Consider the following 18,370-nt stretch of genomic DNA (forward strand, 5'->3'; position numbering starts at 1 on the left):
CACAAGCACCAGGACCACTGGCTACAGCCACCATCAGACCTGAACCCGTGCACACTGGCTGAGCCAAGGATTGCCCCTCGGCCCCTGGGCTACTTGTGGTGCACGAGCCCCATCCGCTGCTCAACACCCCTTCCTCTCCCCTACAGAATTACTTGTTCTGGAGGGGGCAATATTGAATATAAATAAAGGGTTGTTATTTAACCACAACAACAACAACAACAAAAAGGAATGAGAACCCTTGGGATTAAAGTTTTCTTACCAAAATAGTAATAGTAATAATAATAATAATAATAATAATAAAGGTTTTTATTTTCTCCTCTACCTGCCCACGTGTGCGTTTGGTTCTTTTATTTCCTACGGTAATGTACAACGTGTACAGACTCTCTTCTTCATTCCTGAACCCAGAAATCTTACAGAGTCAGCAGCTATTCAATGGGGCAGAAAGGAGAGGAGCCAGCCCTCCTCACTTCTGGTGGCACTACTCAATACTGGTGGCACCTCCAAATGCCGTTTCCTCAGAGGACAGGTTCATTTCTGTGTCAGGCATCTGGGCAAACAGCAGAGACATCCCTCAGGACCCCTGAGATGGAGACGTTGCAGGTCCTTCCCCAGGAAGGCAACATACCCTGACCAGGAGAGTCCTGGAGAGTTCCTTCCCCTCCCCAGAACTATGTGCTGCCCAGGAGAGGGGCTGCTTCTCTCCCCTCTAAAGCAAGGAGGACGATGTCTTGCTTCCTTGGGGATATGCTATGTGTGCGTGTGCTTGTGTGGGTTTGGACCCAGTATTTGGGACTGACGGTTGTCGAGGTCAGTCTCCTGAATTGCATCAGCACGATGTAGGGAAAACACATGCAAAGAGATCCAACCCTGCCTGTGGAAGCTCCAAAACCTGAGGAAGATATTTTGTAAATGGAAGAAGGGCAGGCAGGACATCCCGTCCTCAGTTTCCCTATAGGCTCTCCAGGTTCACCCTTTACCAAGACTGGAATCCCCCTGGGATCCTTATCCAGGATCTCTGGATTCCTTTTCCCCGCTTCTTTTGGGTGAGGCTGGAGAAAAAATAAAGAAACTGGGAGGTGTCCCTGGCTCTATTCACATCTATGCTGACCTAGGAACTAGGATGTCCAGCCATCCTGCATTTCCTTATGCAGTTCTTGGCAAGGCCGTGGGGCCCTTCAGGCCCCTGACCCTCTTGGTCAGGTCCATGGTAGCCACTGCTCCCTGACTGGGGCCTGATGGAGCAGAGATTGGTTCTCCCTTGCCAGGATAAAGGTTCGGATCCTTGACCAGAGAAACCCCACACTCTCCTGGCTGGCCAAGGGCACTGTCAGGTCCAGGTGGTTCTGAAGTCCCTGGTCTCCATCATCCACCAGGTGACACACCCATGTTCCACTCACTTGTCTGAAATGGGGAACTCGCCTGACACGGTAGACCAACACACACAGGGAATGTGAGCAGGGGAGAAGCATCTATCATGCAAATGGATGTGAAACGAAGCAAGGGTAGGAATCCTTCTCTCCAGACACAACAGACTCTGAACCAAAGGGGGGAGGTACGAAGCCACAGAGAAGGACACTACTTCCTCGCAAGGGAGGCCATGTAATAGGAGAGAACATCTCGAAATATGTAGACACGCACCAGGGGAGCACCCAAAGGCATCCTACAGTGCATAACAAATTAAGTCACCTTTGACAGCAGTACCATGCAGTGGGGGACTCTAACACCCCACATCTGCTAATGGACACAGGATCCAAACTGACAATCAACAAGGAATCTATGGCTTTGAGGGATGCACCCGTTTCAACACGTAGATGCAGAACCTTCCACCCTGAAACAGCAGCATCCGCAGTGCTTTCCAGTGCACATGGAACATTCTCCAGAGTAGATCACACGTTAGGGCACAACCCAAGTCTCAACAAACTCCAAGAGATGGATATCATCCCACGCATCTTTTCTCAGCACGATGCTATGGAACGCCAAATGAACCCTAAGAGCAACCCTGGAGAGACCACGAATCCATGGAAGTTCAATTACATGCTACCCAACCAGCACTGGGTCAACCCGGAATCCAAAGAGGATGTCCAAAATTACATGGAAGCAAAAGGACACGCCAAGGGTCCCCAACCTTGCAGATGCAGCGCCAGGGAATCTAAGAAGACAGGATCCAGCACCACAAGAAAAATCCCCAATACCATCAGCTGACACATAAGGACCTAGCCAAAGCACAACACAGAGCTCCTGAGCAGTCGCTCAGCCTGGGTGAGTTGGAGCTCCTGCTATGGGTGCAGGCTTAGCTTCCATCTCGACTCTAAGTCCCAGCCTGGGGGGTGTTCTTTCCTTTCTCCCAGAACCATCCCCACCAGGGCCACTGGGGAATCAACCCTTCAGGGGGTTCTCGGCAGAGAGAAATGGCCCAAAGGGCCCAGGAAACAACCACCCCTTCCCCGCTGGTGGATCAAGGTGGCCCATTAGCGTTCCCTCTGTGGAACATTCCACAGTGCTTTTGGGGGGACGACCCTCTCAGGCTCTGATGCCCAGGGTTTCTCGGCAAAGGGCAGATTTCGACTGAGTACCCCTGGGAGGGAACTGACACTCTGCACTTCCAGCATGCTCGCAGCTAATGCCCCGGCCACCTGTCCCCGGAGCACACGGAGAGACAACTTGCCAGCGGACCACTGGACAAAACGTCCTCTCTTTCACCACCAGGAAGAGATCGATGGGCAACCGTCTGGCAGCCACAAACAGGTGTTTGATTGTCAGGAAGATCAACAGCCAGGCAGGGCTTGGTCCACCCCCCACAGGCCTCTCCTCCTCTTCTCCTCCAGAGTATAGGGAGGCAGGATGGCAGGAAAGACAGTTTGTTCAGTGGAAGCGAAATCCTGAGCTTGAGTCCCTTTCTCCCTAGTAGCCTGGGCACTCCTACGCTGCTTCCACTGTGGCCTCTGTGCAAGGCCATTCGAAACACCAGTGCTGGCTTGCCAAGTTCCGGGATCCTGGGCAGAAAGCGATGGAACACAAGAGAGTCCCAGGGAAGTGACAACGGGTTTGGTCATGAAAGCTTGAAGCTGTCAAAGACCATCTCTTGCCCTATGTTCCCTTGGTCAGAAACCTTTCAGCAACCGCTCAGAGGAGAGACAGGCAGGTACAGAGCAGGGATGGGGAACCCTGGGAGCCACTGTGGACCGAACCTGGTGGTCTCTTCTCCACAATTCACACAGACCAAGATACAGACGGAAGACTTAACATCCGTGGGTGTTTTGTTAACATGGGCTTTGATTCATGTGTGACTTTTCAGAAACAGAAAAGAATAAAGGGAATCAGGAAAGAGAGGCCATCAAAAACACCGGCTCAAATATAGGGAACATACTGGTGGGAACCAGGTGGGCGGAGGGGTGGAAGTGGGGGTGGGGATTAAGAAGACACTTACTGTGCTGAGCACGGAGTCACATACAGAACTCCTGAATCCCTACTCTTCAACTGAAACGACGAAAATACTGTACGTCCATTAGACTGTATTTTCAAAATTGTCTTTGAAAGGTGGGTATTAGGAGATCGAAGATGAGATTACGCTCTGAGAGTTTCCCAATCAGGTCTCCTCAGGCTGTACGTGAATGCACATTAAAGATCAGTGAAAGAGCCCAAAGACAAAAGTGACATCTGTTGATATGGAAAGGCCAGTGCCCACCTCTGTGATCACAGAAAAAACACACCTTCCTATGATATTGGCTGTCGTAAAAGCATTTCACCCACGTCCCCTTGGAGCTACGCTCCTCTGGTATTTCCATTCTACCTCGTTGTGTGTCTTCATGAAGTAGTTGAAGGAAATATTGCTACCCCGTGTTTGGTGGACTAAAGCAAAGCTGGCTATTTCTAGCCCCTGGAAGACTGGAGCTAGAGGGCCTTCTGGAAAACACTGCACAACTGGATCTCTCATCGTCTTCCAGAGAAGGAAAGGGAGGCCCCACAAGGGCACCAGGGGAACAGGAACACAGAGGAGGTTCTCCTGACACCAGCTTCAGGATCCCAACTCCCTGAGCAAGAATGAAGAACCCCCGTCCCCCCACACACAATGGACACATATCACTGGAATGGGTCAGTTCCCAGGAAAAGCGAAACGCGGCCAAACATGGAAAGGTACACAATAACCTCACTGAAAGAAAGCCCACTGGGATCCCCTGCCCTGGGTCTTAAGTTCCACCTATGCATGAAGCCATTTGATAATCACAGGGGAAGGGAGGGAAAACTGAATGGGAAGCCACCAGAGAGGGAGAAAAACGATGCGAGGCTCTTCCCTAAGAAACAAGCAGAGGAGCCTAACAAATAGCAGGGAGCACATGGGGAGTTAGAGAGGAGAAGGGAGTTGGGGAAAACTGGAAGGGGAGGTGAACCTTGAGAGACTATAGACTCTGGAAAACAATCTGAGGGTTTTGAAGGGGCGGGGGCGTGGGAGGTCGGGGTACCAGGTGGTGGGTATTATAGAGGGCACGGATTGCACGGAGCACTGGGGGTGGTGCAAAAATAATGAATACTGTTATGCTGAAAATAAAGAAAAATTAAATTTAAAAAAAAGCAAAGAAACAAGCAGAGGGTTGCTGGAGGGGAGCTGGGTGCGGGTATGGGACGATTCGGGCAGGAGCATAAAGGAGGGCATGCGATGGGATGAGCACTGGGGGCGAAACGCAACTGATGAACAGCTGGGCACTACCTCGGAAGCTGATGAGGTACTGTACGGTGGCTTACTGACTTTCCACAACAACAACAAAATACAATCCAAGGTTCTGTGTTTCCTTGATTTTCAGTGTGGAAAATACGGGATGATTTCTTTTCTTCCCTCAAGCAAGGAAATGACATAGCCTATTCACGAGGAGGCAATGCTCAGGACATTCTACCCCTTTCAGCCCTAGAGAGGTTTTCAAACAGGCTTTCACCAGTTGCAGTCCTCATGCCCTTCTAGTCATTTCGGAGCACTCTTGACAGGGGGCAAACCCTTTTTTTCTTCAAGGTGACTCACCCCAAGCAGGTAATATCCCTACGTGCCACAGGAGCGACTACAGGTGCGCCCCCTCCATCCTTTCCGAGGGCCTCACTACAAGTTTTCCAGAAAGGTGGCATGAATAGTAGTGGCTGGAAGGTGGATGCTGCATGACATCCATCCCTTTGTTCACTTGAGGGATGACTCGGGGCAGGGTCTCCATCTCAGTCGTGGACGTGCCAGAGCTCTCCAGCTCCCCTTCAGACACGGCTCTGCCCTCTCTCCCATCGAAGAACCTGCAGAACTACGTGACCATGAACTGGGAACACACAACGGTACAAAGGTCTTACCTGAATTCAGCTCAGCATGGCAATGACAGACTGGTCCCTCTTGGAGGTTGTTCCCAGTGTCCTTGAGGCATTCGAACCCCTTCTTGGCGGCTGACTCCAGACAGTGGCTCACCTGTCACAGTGGCTCACGATAGAGGGATGAGAAGTTCCTCGGAGACAGGTGTCACCACACCACTATCATCACCCTTTGTCGTGGAAGGAGTCTATGTCCCTCGTCGGATTAAGAAACCCTTCAAACAGGACTGGAGCAGGGTGCAATAAAAGGCTCCCTGTGAAGAAGGGCTGAGCTTGGGGACATGTCCAGTCCTATGTCTCACTGCTGCCATCACCACACACAGTGCTGCCCCAAATGGGCAGGGTACCATTTCCAGTACACGACTCCTGCTCGCCCACCGTACCTATTCCTATCATCGCGCCATCGCATCTGGTCAGGACCCCAGCATCAGGCCTGTGCGTCTCCAGTTCCTGCTGCTGCCTGCCTCCACCAGCGATCCTGTTTCATCTCTGAATTCCGAGCGCCGCAGCATCCATCTTCCTCACCTTCACAAAACAGGATTGCGCAATGATTTCATGGATACGACCTGCAAGGCACAGGATGGAAAAGAAAAGGAAACTCACACACGGGACATTCAGGACACTTAAAATCTTTGTGACTTGAATGACGTTATCAACCAAGGGAAAGCACAGTCCAGAAGTCGGGAGAGCATGTTTGCAAACCATGGATCTGGCAGGTTCTCAATATCCACAATAGCTAGAGATCCCAGGAACTCAACAACATCAACAACAAGAGAAAAACAAGTCAAATGTGATGTGTGAATGTACACATGGGCAAGAGACCTAACCTCAAAGCTATACGCAAGGAACGAAATTGCAAGCGATGAGATACCTTTATGCATCCATGAGGTTGGCTCCCCATGGAAAAAGAAAAACAAAACAAAACACAACAAAGCAAAGCAAAACAAAACAAAACACTCGGGAGAAAGGAAAAGACCAAGCCATGGCAAAGATAGAGAGAATTAGGAACCTTGCTGATTGGGTGTGGTAGGAATGTTTAAGAGTATGGTTGTGAAATCAGTATGACAGCTCTTCCCAAAAATCAACTTTAGTGGGACACCTGGGTGGCTCAGTCTGTTGAGTGCCTGCCTTCGGCTCAGGTCACGGTCTCAGGATCCGGGGATGGAGTCCCGCATCGGGCTTCTTGCTCAGCCGGGAGCCTGCTTCTCCCCTGCCTGCTCTGCCTGCCACTTCTCCTGCTTCTGCATGCCTCTTTCTCATGCTGACAAATGAATGAATAAACTGTTTTTAAAAAATCAACTTTCGCACTACCGTGTGTTTTAGTACTTGCCCTTCTGTGCTAGGTACCCACATTCATGAACAGGATAGTGTGGTCCTGGAGACTTATCTGAGCACACCTTCTCATGGCAGCATGGTTCCTAAAAGCTAACCCATGAACGCAATCCAAGTATCTGTCCAGGGAGGAACAGATGTTGTATATACAGACGTTGGGATAGTATTCATTCGCTAAAGAGGACAAAAACATTGACATGCGCCACCCCGTGGGCGAAGGTTGAGGAGGGTATGCTAAGTGAGAGGAGTATGCATGAAGATAACCAACTTTGACTCCACTCTGAGGACCTACCTAGAGTGGATTCCGAAGGACAGAAAGTAGAATGGTGTTTGCCAAGGGCTGGAAGGAGGCGCTCGCGGGAAGAGTCTGACGCATGCTAAAGAGCTTTAGATGGACAAGATGCCAAGGAGATGGGAAGGTGGGTTCCAGGGAGCTTGGACAAAGACATTAATGCTTTTTAAGACATTTAGAATGTACTCCGTGAACTTCATGGACTTCACGACCTAAAAATAAATTGCACTGAAAAGCTGCAAAGATGGAGAAATGAACACAGGACCACTTCATCTGGCCCTTTATACCCTTTCCAGGTAGGTCCTCTCTCAGCCATTCGACTTCTGCCATTTTCCTTGAGACAACATGGAGCCAACAAAATGTCCTTCTGTGCCTACTTCGAGGTTGAAAAACAGAATTGCCCCACCCGGGACAACTTTATGTGAGAAGGTATTTTTCAGAGTTAATTTCTTGAGGCCTGTTATTCCTTGATCATGTTTTGAAACAGAACCCAAACTGAACATTCTCCTTCGTCTGCTTGATTTTTCCTTCCCTGATTTTTTCCCCCCACTCAGAACCCATTGTTGATGCAAGGGCCTTGGGTGTTCCTATGCCTGTCGTCATCTACTGACTTTAGCTTCTGCTGTTTCCAGTTTTGCTTACGTGTCATTCCTTTCCCAAGTCAACTTTCCTGAGGCTCATTATGAATAGTAAAATATTTTCGGCCCCAGCTGGATTGAAAGAACTGACATCGAGCACTGTGCACGTCTCAGCTACACAACACAATGACTTCATTTTCCTAAGCCCTAAAAGGATGACCAGAATAAGTGGTGTTCACAAGGATTCTTGACCATGGGGGTGGGCGCAGGGAGTTCTTGGACATATTCCTTGGCTGTCTAGGAGTATGCTCCCAGGCGTGGAACTCTGGGATCCTACGGTACATTGTTGGTTGGGAGCATAGGAGCTAACAAATGCCGGTGAGGACACGGAGAACAGGGAACCCTTGGACACCATCCGTGGGAATGCACACTGGACAAGTCACTGTGCAACACATTATGGAGGGTCCCACAGTCTAGAGATGGACCAACGCACCAAACAGTGCCATGCGAAAGAAAAGAGCAAGCGTTCCGTGAGACAAACGAAGAATACTCTGAAAGAAGGCTGCAGAGTCTTTGGAGAGAAAAGGCCCGAAAGGCCTCACTGAGGGGGACAGCGCTGAGGACAGAATGAAAACAAGGGAGCTAGTCCCGCACAAGTCTGGCTGCCCTGTGTCATGAAGAGGGAAGGCACCTCTGCCTTAGAGCCTCACTACCAGAAGCTGGGTTGGCCAGAGGACATGAAAGAGGCATCCAGTGTGGCTGGAGAGCAACTGGGAGCAGAGCAGAGGGTAGTGAGGAAGGCAGGGACAGGGCCTCAGGCCTGGGAGACAGGTAGCGATCTCTTGTCCCTCTGCAACGGCATTGCCCCAATACCCTGCATCTTCAAATGCACGGACTGAATGCCCCACGGTTGTTGCAGAAGAGGAATGGAGGCACAATTTCGCATGTTTCCTCCACATCACCATACTTGTGAGCCCGTGGTTGTGACTGAGGCTGGACTAGCAGAGGATTTTCCCCAACTTAGCACCCATCATTCGGGGAGCCATTCAACTCAGAATCTGAGTTTCTGGGCGCATGTTGGCCTTGCCACTGCCTCCGTTCCTGGCACTGTGAGCCTCGATGGATGGCAGCCCCAACCATCTGGGCATGCTTTTCGCTTCAGAGTCCGAGAAGAAAAGGGGAACAAGGGAGAAGTGGACCATGAGCAAAGAAACTAGGAAGTGCGCAACTCCTTGCCTGACATCTAGAGAAACACGAGGCATGCTATTTCATCATGTTGAGTAAGTACATCGTGTGGCTCAGAAGCCACTCGCTAACCACCCAGAGCTTGGAGAGTGATGCCTCCACCACAGGTCGGGATCCCTGGGAGCCACTGGGAAGGCTGCTCCCCTCATATACCAGAACGAGGGAAAGAGGTCTCATTCTAAAGCTATGTGGGAAACAACTGAACCGTTTCACTACCGAGGATGACCAAGTCTGCATCTGCGTGCATTTCCACCCCATCATGGTGCCCCATTATAATGACGCCAAGAGGGAAAGGGACGGTTCCAAAATGACACAAAGCCGGGACCCAGGCCTCCTCGGAGTGTTCCTCCAGGCCACGTCCCACCCCTTCCTGCAATTCATCTGGCCTTCTATGTGTGCCTCTGATTCCCGTGACACCGTCGCACACATACCACAAATACGGTCTACATACACCCTAAGATGTCCCAAGGAACTAGATTCTCCCTGGTCCCCACTATGCAGGTTGGGAATGTGGGCACTAGGGGAGACACACAATGACTGAGGACACAGGAGTGGGAAAGGACAGAGAACAAACGTCTGACTTCAGCTCTGTCTCCTGAAAGGGAGGACCTGAGTGCCAATTCCAGAGCATGGTGCCTCTGGCACTTTTGGCTCATTGAGTACAGTCCCGGGGAAGAGAGGTCAAGAGTCAAGTGAAGGGGCTGCAGAGAGGGGGTGACTTTAAGAAGGGCCCCAGGTATTAGAATCCTGAAAGCGTGACCTCATATTCTTCATGATAGGCCCCAACCGAACTTGGAACTCTGGTAACCAGGCACCCACTTTCAAAGGGCAACCTGCTCTCCAGCACACTTGAGTGGAGACCTTCGACAGAACACCATGTTCAGTTGTTGTCTTCCTACTTCCAGGGGTGCTGGGCCCACGGGAGCCCAGAGCCAGAGACATTACTGCAGTTGCAGACAGTGCTTCAGCCCTCTTTTCCGAAGCTTCTGGTCATGGGGCCGGAGACACCAACAGGTAACACAAGGCAGCTCGGGGCAGCCCACTGGACAGCGGGCAACAACTGTGGTCCCACCTCAGCGGGCACACACCACTGTCCCTTACTGTGTGGGAGCGCGTCCCTGTGTGTGTGTGTGTGTGTGTGTGTGTGTGTGTGTGTGTGTGTGTTTGTAGAAGTGGGGACAGGGGATGAGGGATATGCCCTTCCTGGGCAGAAGCAAGCTGCCTGGTGTTGGAGGCTGGACCCATCTGTCATGTTCATACCCCAGGTCATAGCAGGCTGGATGAAAAGGGGAGGGCTGACACAATGATAAGGCTCATGGTAGTCATGAGCCTTAGAGTGTCCTCTGGCTACCTCCTTGCTCGATGTCTTTTCAGCCATCCCTCTTAGCCTGAACTGGAGAACACGATGTCTAGTGGGGGTGTCCCCTGGTGGCAATGTTCCGGGAGGCTGCTAATGGCTCTTGGCCCTGTGTCTATGGGGCACTGCATTTTCAGAGCTGCACCCCAGAGACTGTGAATGAGCTGGCTGGGGACTTCAACGACTCCAACTCGCTGGACAAGGGTCAGGTGTCCCAGGCCACCCAGGATCAGTGCTGCTCTGAGGTGAGAATAGGAAGAAGCTCCTCCACACCCAGGGCCCCCATGCAACGATGGGGACAAACCTGGGGCCTTCCCAGAGTGTTTCCACTTGACTATTCCACCGGCCCCACCCCAGAGTAACCCACACCTCCGCACATATGCCACACCTATGAGTAAGTAAGGGAGGAAGACACTCTTCACCTACGTGGGACTGGTAGAGAATAGAGTGAATGCTTTCCGGGGCATGGGGGGAAGTTGTTTTGCTTTCTTTCCTCTGGCCTTGTGTTGCTTTTCACGAAGCCATGAGTATCTGGGCCTTTTCTCACGGGTTTTACGATTTTTCCCTACTCATGCCAGCTAAGCTGTGGAGAACCCAGCTGGGTTCTGGAGAACTGGCCCACGCCCTTCTAAATCCTCATACCAGATAGGGTGATTGAACCTACCAAGGGGCCGGTGGGATCAAGCCATTCTACAGGTCTTTCTGGAATGTATCATCTCTCAGAACACATCGAATCCTAGGAGGTCCACCAGCTCACAGGCTCTTTCCCTCTAGGTCCTCACAGTCCCCCCTAAAGGACGTGGTCTGCCACAGTGACTCGGTCTAGCATTGCTGCTGGAACTTGACGTGACTCAAATTGCTTGCCCATTCCAGCAATGCTGCAAGGAACGGGCACCTCAAGGGTCCTCACAGATGATTTGGGTCACTCCATCTGCCAGACCGTAGACCCAAAGATTGGGTGGAAGGCCTCCGATGCCTCCTGGCCCAGGTAGCTGGCTCTGGCATGAGCTGCTGCAAGGCTTCAGCTACTCCACCTCCCTTGACAAGCAGCAGGGACCTCAGGCCACCAACAACATCCAGTCCTGGTCTGGGGTGAGAACGGGCCCAGGTTCATGGCCAGTCTCAGGACCCAGAGATGACCGGGGCCAGGCCACAACCCAGACTAGACACAACTGGCTGCCCTGGGGCCTGCCAAGGAAGGTGGTTTCCCCCTGAACCTTTCTGCCCCTGACAGCAACAGGCCAAACCGCATCAGCATAGGCGAAATGCCATGCAGCCCATGCTTTGGACAGATCTCAGACCCAACGCGGATGATCTTGAGCAGGCTTGGAGATTCTCAACCTCTCTTTTGTCCTCTCGACAGCAGGGCTCCTTCCTCAGGACTCCATGGCATACACATACAGATCTTCATACAGGCTGGGAAGAGACAGACAGGCTATTGCTGTCCAGCTAACCACACATGTTGAAGGCACCAGTACATTTAAGCCTAGATGGGTCCTTTGGAGGTTGCTTTTAGGTTTTCAGCCAAGAACCTTTTTTCTGGGTGGGCACACAAGTCCCTCGTCGTCTTGCCCAAGTTCCCAAAGGGATGGGAGGATGCAGTCTGAGCTCCAGACCCTGCTCTTCCTGGGGCTTCACGGCGTTGAAGCTGACTATGTTGCTCCCCACCCCGCCCCCTTGTCTGCCTGCTGGAAAAGGCATCATCCCTGTCCCCGGACGAGGCCTGCACGATGCTGGCACTCAGAGAAGGCGCAGTGCAGAGATGGGGACTTTCCCTGCTGCTATCCTTCCCGGATAGAAGCCTCTCAAACGTCACCACCATGTGCTCCATCTATCAGATGTTCACGTCAGCCCAGCAGGTCCTGGATCAGCAGTTCCCTAGGTGAGTGCCCACCCCATAGCCAGCACAAGGGGGAGCCTTCCGTCTACTAGTTGTAGGTCTTGGGAATGTCACTGCACCTCTCTGACTTTCCCTCTCCTGTCCGGAAAAGTGGAGGTGTTAAGAGGATGAACCTCGTAAGGCGACTGCAGGGAGTCATGGGAGGAAACATGGCACGCGCCTCTCTGGGGCCCGGCTCTGCAGAAAGGGCTGCTGGACATGCTGGGCATCTTCGCGCTGAACATTTCCCTCTCCAGGGAAGACGCGTTCAGGCTCAACCCTCACAGGTCTGAGGTCCTGCTGGGTCTGTAGAAAGGAAACGGAAAGCTGGCAGCTTGCCTATTGGCAAAGGACCTCTGAGATGCCATCTAGCTGCTCCTGACTGTGGTCCTTTATGTGCCCAGGTCGAGGGGACACTGGGAGCAGGCAGAGCAGCCCAAGGGCCACTCCGGATTTGCAAAGTCTTGTTTGGGATGATTTCATTCAATCATGGCTCTTAAGCACCTAGGAATGCAGGCACTCTCTAGTCACCAAGAGCAGTGAATGGGTAACGTAGAGACAATGTCTGGGTCTCCATTCTCGTCCCAGGGTCACATAGGCACTCTCCACATCCTAAGCACGCATGTCTAGCGTTCATCAGATGGGGCATCTCTGTGACCTACTCTAGGGAAGAATGGATCCACCTCTCTTGGGACCACGAGGATGCACCTCTACGATCAAGGAAGAACAGGATAGGTCTTTGGGTGCCAGAGGAGGTCCTGCTGCCTCCACAGAGCGGGGTGGGAGGCGACAGGGGATGTTGCTGGCGAGGGATGTTCAGAACCATGGATCTCCCAGGACTCTCGATTTCCACGGGAGAGCTCAGTGGGGCGGCTTCCTCTGAAGAAGCCAAAGAGTCCGAGAGAGGTGTGGACGGGATGCCAAGCACTCTGGGAAGCAGAGCCCATTGTGGGCTGAGGTGGTGCCTACAACAGCCATCCCTTGGATGGTCCATTCTTGCTCCGCCTGCCCCTATCCATACCCACCTCCGCCGACCACCACCAGTGGGGCCAAGGACAGAAAGGGTGGGGACCGGACCACTCACCCGTCGGCCTCCAACCAAAGCCCAGACACTGGTCTGCAGGGAGGATGCATGACTGAGGGGCCAAAGGACAGACCTATGGGAGGTCCCTCCCTCATCCCACGTGGTCAGCAGTCAGCAAGGACAGCTCCAGAGGGGTTGCACGTGGGCTGGCGTCATTCTGTGGGGCCCACACCGAAAGAATGGTGCTGTGGGAGTAGCGTGGAAAAGGAAGGGAAGGCCAGGTCTCTGACTCTGCCCCACATTTGACTTTCCCCAGCACTCTGTGTCCCATCTTGGGAACCTGGCCCGAGCAGACACGGCAGGATATCGGGCAGTCCCTGCACACTGCCCATGTGGAGGTCAAGGGGGCCTATGTGCACGTCACGTGGCATGACCGGGACCTGAACACCCATGCCCCCGTTCCGCTGAGGCAGCGGCAACTTCTGCAGCTCACAGAGGCTGAGGCGGAGGGTAAGGGGCATTGCAAGCTGGGAAGGCCATCTGGGATGGGGCTCATGGGCTGGGTATTCCTTGAAAGGCCATGGGATCCGTCCTGTTCAGGGAAAGGCACATGGAGTGTCAGTGATGTGGCTGAATCGTTCCCCTTACTCCCACCCCCGTGTCCGCTATGCGACGCGTTCCAGCAGCTGAGCCGGCCAAAGAGCCTCCCATGGAGCGAGAGGCAACCCTGGCTCTGCATCAGCCATCACCTTCAGGGTCCGAGCCAGCCTCCCCTCCACCGGCTGCTCCAGAACTGGAACAGGGGCTCCTAGGTTACGGATGGTCGCCGGGTCCTGAGGCACAGACGGCTGGGCCATCGGCTTGCCTGGGAGTTTGCACGCCAGCTGTCTCAGGTGCCACTGAGCCCACTCCAGCCGCAGAGGCATCCTGCCAACCCAAGAAGCGGCTCAAAGAGAAGGAGCCTGACCTCCTGGACTTCCCTCCCAAGCTGGTGGCAGAGCAGCTCACCTACATGGATGCGGTGAGCAGCTGGGCCCCCAGGGCAGGAGGGCAGGGCCGGCTTTTCTTCTGCTCTCCGCTGCCCTATACCGGCTTTTCCCTGATGTGGACTCCTAGGATATAGGGCCAGATCTCAGCTGCAGCCCTAACCGGCCGGGGAAACCCATCAGGGTTTTTAGACCTGAGCTTTCACTGTCCAGCTGCGGACTGTGGAGACAGGCACGGAGAAGGACTGAGGCAGAGGTACCACGCAGATGCAATGAGTCAGAAGCGAGAGCCCGTAAATGGGAAGGCTCTGGTCCCCCGCGGGGAGGAGGGCAGCTCCCTGGGTGCAATCCCGTCCACGGGTCGCCCACCCATCTGCCTGGGAGCCTGAGCACCATCAACCGGGCTTAGGCATCTGATGCGTCCTGAAGGACAGGCTAGACACGGAAAGCCATGCTTTCAGCCACCAGGTGACAATGGGCACCTGAAAGGAGACAGGGACCGCAGGGAGGAGCATTTGGAGGAGGAGATGCCCCCTTGGGAGCACCACCTGGAGCGGCCCCCTGGACATGGAATGATCAGGGTGCACACGCCTTCCTCCCTTCCCTTGCCTCTCTTGGCTCCTGGGGCATCCCGCACTGGCTTCCCTCGGAGAAGAAGAGGGGCATGAAATCCAGGCTCTCTAAGTAGGCTCCGGCCACATTCGCAGCCTCCTGAGCTCCAGCTCTGACCTGGGACCCCTCCCGAGGACATGAGCCTTGCATGGGCGAACATGTGTGGGGCTCAACACACCTCCCCCTGTCCCCTAGGAGCTGTTCAAGAAGGTGGTGCCCCATCAGTGCCTGGGCTCCGTCTGGTCCCGGAGGAACAGGCCTGGCAACGAGCACCTGGCACCCACAGTCCGGGCCACCATCGCCCAGTTCAATGCTGTGGCCAGCTGCATCGTCACCACGTGCCTTGGCGTCCCAAGCATGACAGCGCGGGACAGGGCCGTGGTGGTGGGCCACTGGATCCGGGTGGCCAAGGTATGCTGTGGGAGGCCCAGCTCCCTGAGGCTCTCCTGAGCCTCGGGAACTGCTCTTCTGTCTTGCTCCCTTCTCAGGGCTGAAGGCCCTGCTCTAAGGCCTGTGGTCCCTAGGCTCTTCCTCCCGGGGGCATGGCCCAACGTTGGGACGCTCAGTTCCCACGTGACTCCTCCTTTGCAGTGAGGGAAAATCCTCCCTCTGGCCAGCAGTGTTCCTCTTTAGGGCTGACCTGTGCCCTTCTGCAGCTCCCTGGACATCAGCTTCACCCGTGGGGGAGCCCTAAACCGAGGGGGGCACTAAAGCTCTCGAGCATCTGGGGCTCCTGCTCTCCCACTGACAGCTCCTTCTCTTCCCTCCCCCAGGCCTGTCAGATCCTAGGGAACTACTCCTCCCTGCGTGCCATCCTGGCGGCTCTGCAGAGTGCCTCCATCCACCGCCTGCAGAGGACATGGGACAACGTTTCCAGGTGAGGAGGCTTCTCTGCAGGAGGGACCAGGATGGAGGCGGGATCTCCCCCAGGCCTGTCCTTTGCCCCCCTCAGTCAGCTTGGACCTCCTGGGAGGCAGCAAACCCCGACCAAATGACCTGGGCCCGGGGCTGCTCCTCTCAGCCTTCCTGGGGAACAGGCCACCAGGCCTCTTGCTTGAGAAATCCAATGTCCTCCATGCCCCACCCTGGCCTCAGCTGAATCCCATATTTCCACGTGGTGACTTGGCAGCCACTGAAGTCTCGGCCCATGGTTCAGCCAGAACCCCACCCAAACCGAGCTGTTCAATTAAGCTGGGAAGGGACGCCCAGGGGGACGCCCAGGAGAACTCCCTCCCATGTCCTACGAAGACCCCAGTGCTCAGAGCAGCCCAGAGCAAACCCTCAGCCAGCCCCGGGGACATGCGGGGCTTCTCCAAGAAAAGGGACTCGCACTCTACCCTGCCACGTTAGGACTCCCCTGAGCCTAACTTCTTTCCCTCTCTTCTAGGAAGAGCTTCCGAACATTCCAAAAGCTCTGCAGAGAAGACAACCCCCAGGGCAGGGAACTACTCATCAAGGTAGCACGGGAGGTGCAGGGCTCCAAGGACAGGAGAGGGGTGTGAGGAGGCATGATCCTGTGTGGATGAAGTAGGGAATGGCCTGAAGCATTCCTCGGGGAGCAGAAGCCTTTGGCAGGAATGTGCTGACAGCCTGGGCTGAAGATTCCCCCTGGGGCTGGGACAAGCGGGTGCTGCCCAACCACACTCCCTAGGCTAGATTTCAGGTCTCTCTGTGTCCACCGAGAAGGTCCACCTGGGGGCCCACATGAACACGGAAAGCCCAGAGGACAGGCCCCTGCTCACAGATGGGGTGGGGATGGGTTGTGGGCCACAAAAATGATGATCCTAAGAGGATCCTGAGTGCTCAGGAGACCACAGGAGGTAGGTGGAGTTCCCCGTTCTGCCCATGGGAAAACAGGCTCAGGGAGGCCAGGCTCCAAGCTCCAGGTCCCCCATGGACAGAATGGGGGAGCTGAGATTGTTCTACAAGGACTCGTGGCATGCTTCAGGGGAATGGAGCGTCAGTATCAGCAGACGTAGGTCGGACGTCTAGGGTCTGCAGTCAAAGACGGTGGGCGCAAGGGGACTGAGGCTATTCTGCTCTCAAGGATCTTGTACTTGGCCCTCTAGAAGCGGCCCTCGAATAAACTGGCCAGCCTGGTGAGGCAGCTGCAGAGAGCGCAGAAGGGGCTGCCCAAGAAGGTGAGTGTGCCTGAGGGACAAGGCCTCCAAGGCCAGGGGAGAGGGGCTCCTCCCTGAGGGTAGAAGCATCCAGATCAGGACAGGTGGGACCTGCCACTCCAGCTCCACCTCCTGCCACCACAGTTGCTCAATGTCTTCTTCCCCCCATGACTAGGAGGAAGTAGTCTAGCAGGCTGGGTAGAGAATGGATTTGGGGCTGGGGAGGGGCCCAGGGCTCCATAGCCAGGGGTTTTTTGAATTTCAAAAAGCAGGCCCTGGAGGGGATTAGGAGGAGTCTGATGTTCTGGGAGGGTGAGGGGAAAGCGAATCCAGGGGAAGCAACTAAGGGTCCTAGGCCCTTTTCCATGTGGGAAAGTGGGGTGGGCCAGGACGCTGAAGTCTTTTCGGAGAGGGCCCCTGTGGGCACCAGACAGCAGGGACTCATCCAGCCCAAACCTACCCCTCATGACACAGGGTGTCGTCCCATACCTTGGCACTTTCCTCTCCGACCTGGTGGTGCTGGATACAGCAATGGAGGACTACCTGGAGGTGGGTGAGCCTGAGGATTGTGGAGGAGGGACCAGAGTCCTGAGGACAGGGAGCAGAGAGTCCCCGGACTGAGCCCTGAGCTCTGAGTCCTTCGGAGACCTCCCTTCCCCACAGCCTCACAGCCGCCCCTAAGAACTGGCATCTCTTGCCCATCTCAGTGCTGAGGGAAGGGACTCTGCGCCCATCTCAGTGCTGCGGGAAGGGAGTCTGCACCCAGACGGGTGGCCCAGGACTGGGCAAGCGCCAGCGCATCCTGAAGGTGAAGCTGCATGCGCTCTGTGTGCATGGGCTGCAGCCTCTCCCTCAGACCTTGCCTGTCGGGGACAGTGAAGTCAGGACCCTGCACATCAGCCACACTTCAGGAGCCCAGCAGGCCCTGCCTGCCTGAGGCGTCTGCCGCTCCCTTCAGTCACCACAGACTGTTGTGCTGCAGGGGGCTGACCTGGAGCCCTTTCACCAGCCCCCAGTCTTCCTTCCTCTGGACCCCAGGGCTTGCCCTAACCCCAGTCTCATTGTGTGTGTGGCTTGGCGGCCCCCTCCTGGGTCCTGGCCTACACGCAGCCTCAGAACGGGTGGGTGTAAGCTGCTAGGACTGACCGGGGGCCTCTTTCTGAAGGACAACGGTTGTCTGCTTTCCAGGGCAATGAGATCAACCACCGCAAAAAGAATAAGGTGAGCATACGTAGCCCTGGCTGTAGGGAAGGGCAGGCAACCCCTATCAGAGACGCCCCTGGGAAGAACATTGCTTGGCTCCATCCACTCCCCTCCATCTCCCATTTCCTGGGACAGGTTGCTAAGAATGAAGTGCAGGACCCATCGAGTCAGTCAGTAGGGATCCAGAAGGGCATCAAGGAGAACTTCCCTTGATGGAGGAGGGGCTAATTCTACTAGCCTCTGAGAACAGTTTGGGACCAGAGGAAGTTGCATGCAGGAGGGTGGTCATGTGTGCCAAGACCCAGGACCCGTCCCCTGTCCCGCTGCTCGGCCCTCACCTGGCCCTGTAGCTTCCCCACCCAGGCTCGGGGTGCATCCTGTGCCTCTCTCCCGGCCCAGGAATAC

This window comes from Mustela lutreola, chromosome 10 (genome assembly GCF_030435805.1).
Source record: "Mustela lutreola isolate mMusLut2 chromosome 10, mMusLut2.pri, whole genome shotgun sequence".
Classification (NCBI taxonomy): domain Eukaryota; kingdom Metazoa; phylum Chordata; class Mammalia; order Carnivora; family Mustelidae; genus Mustela; species Mustela lutreola.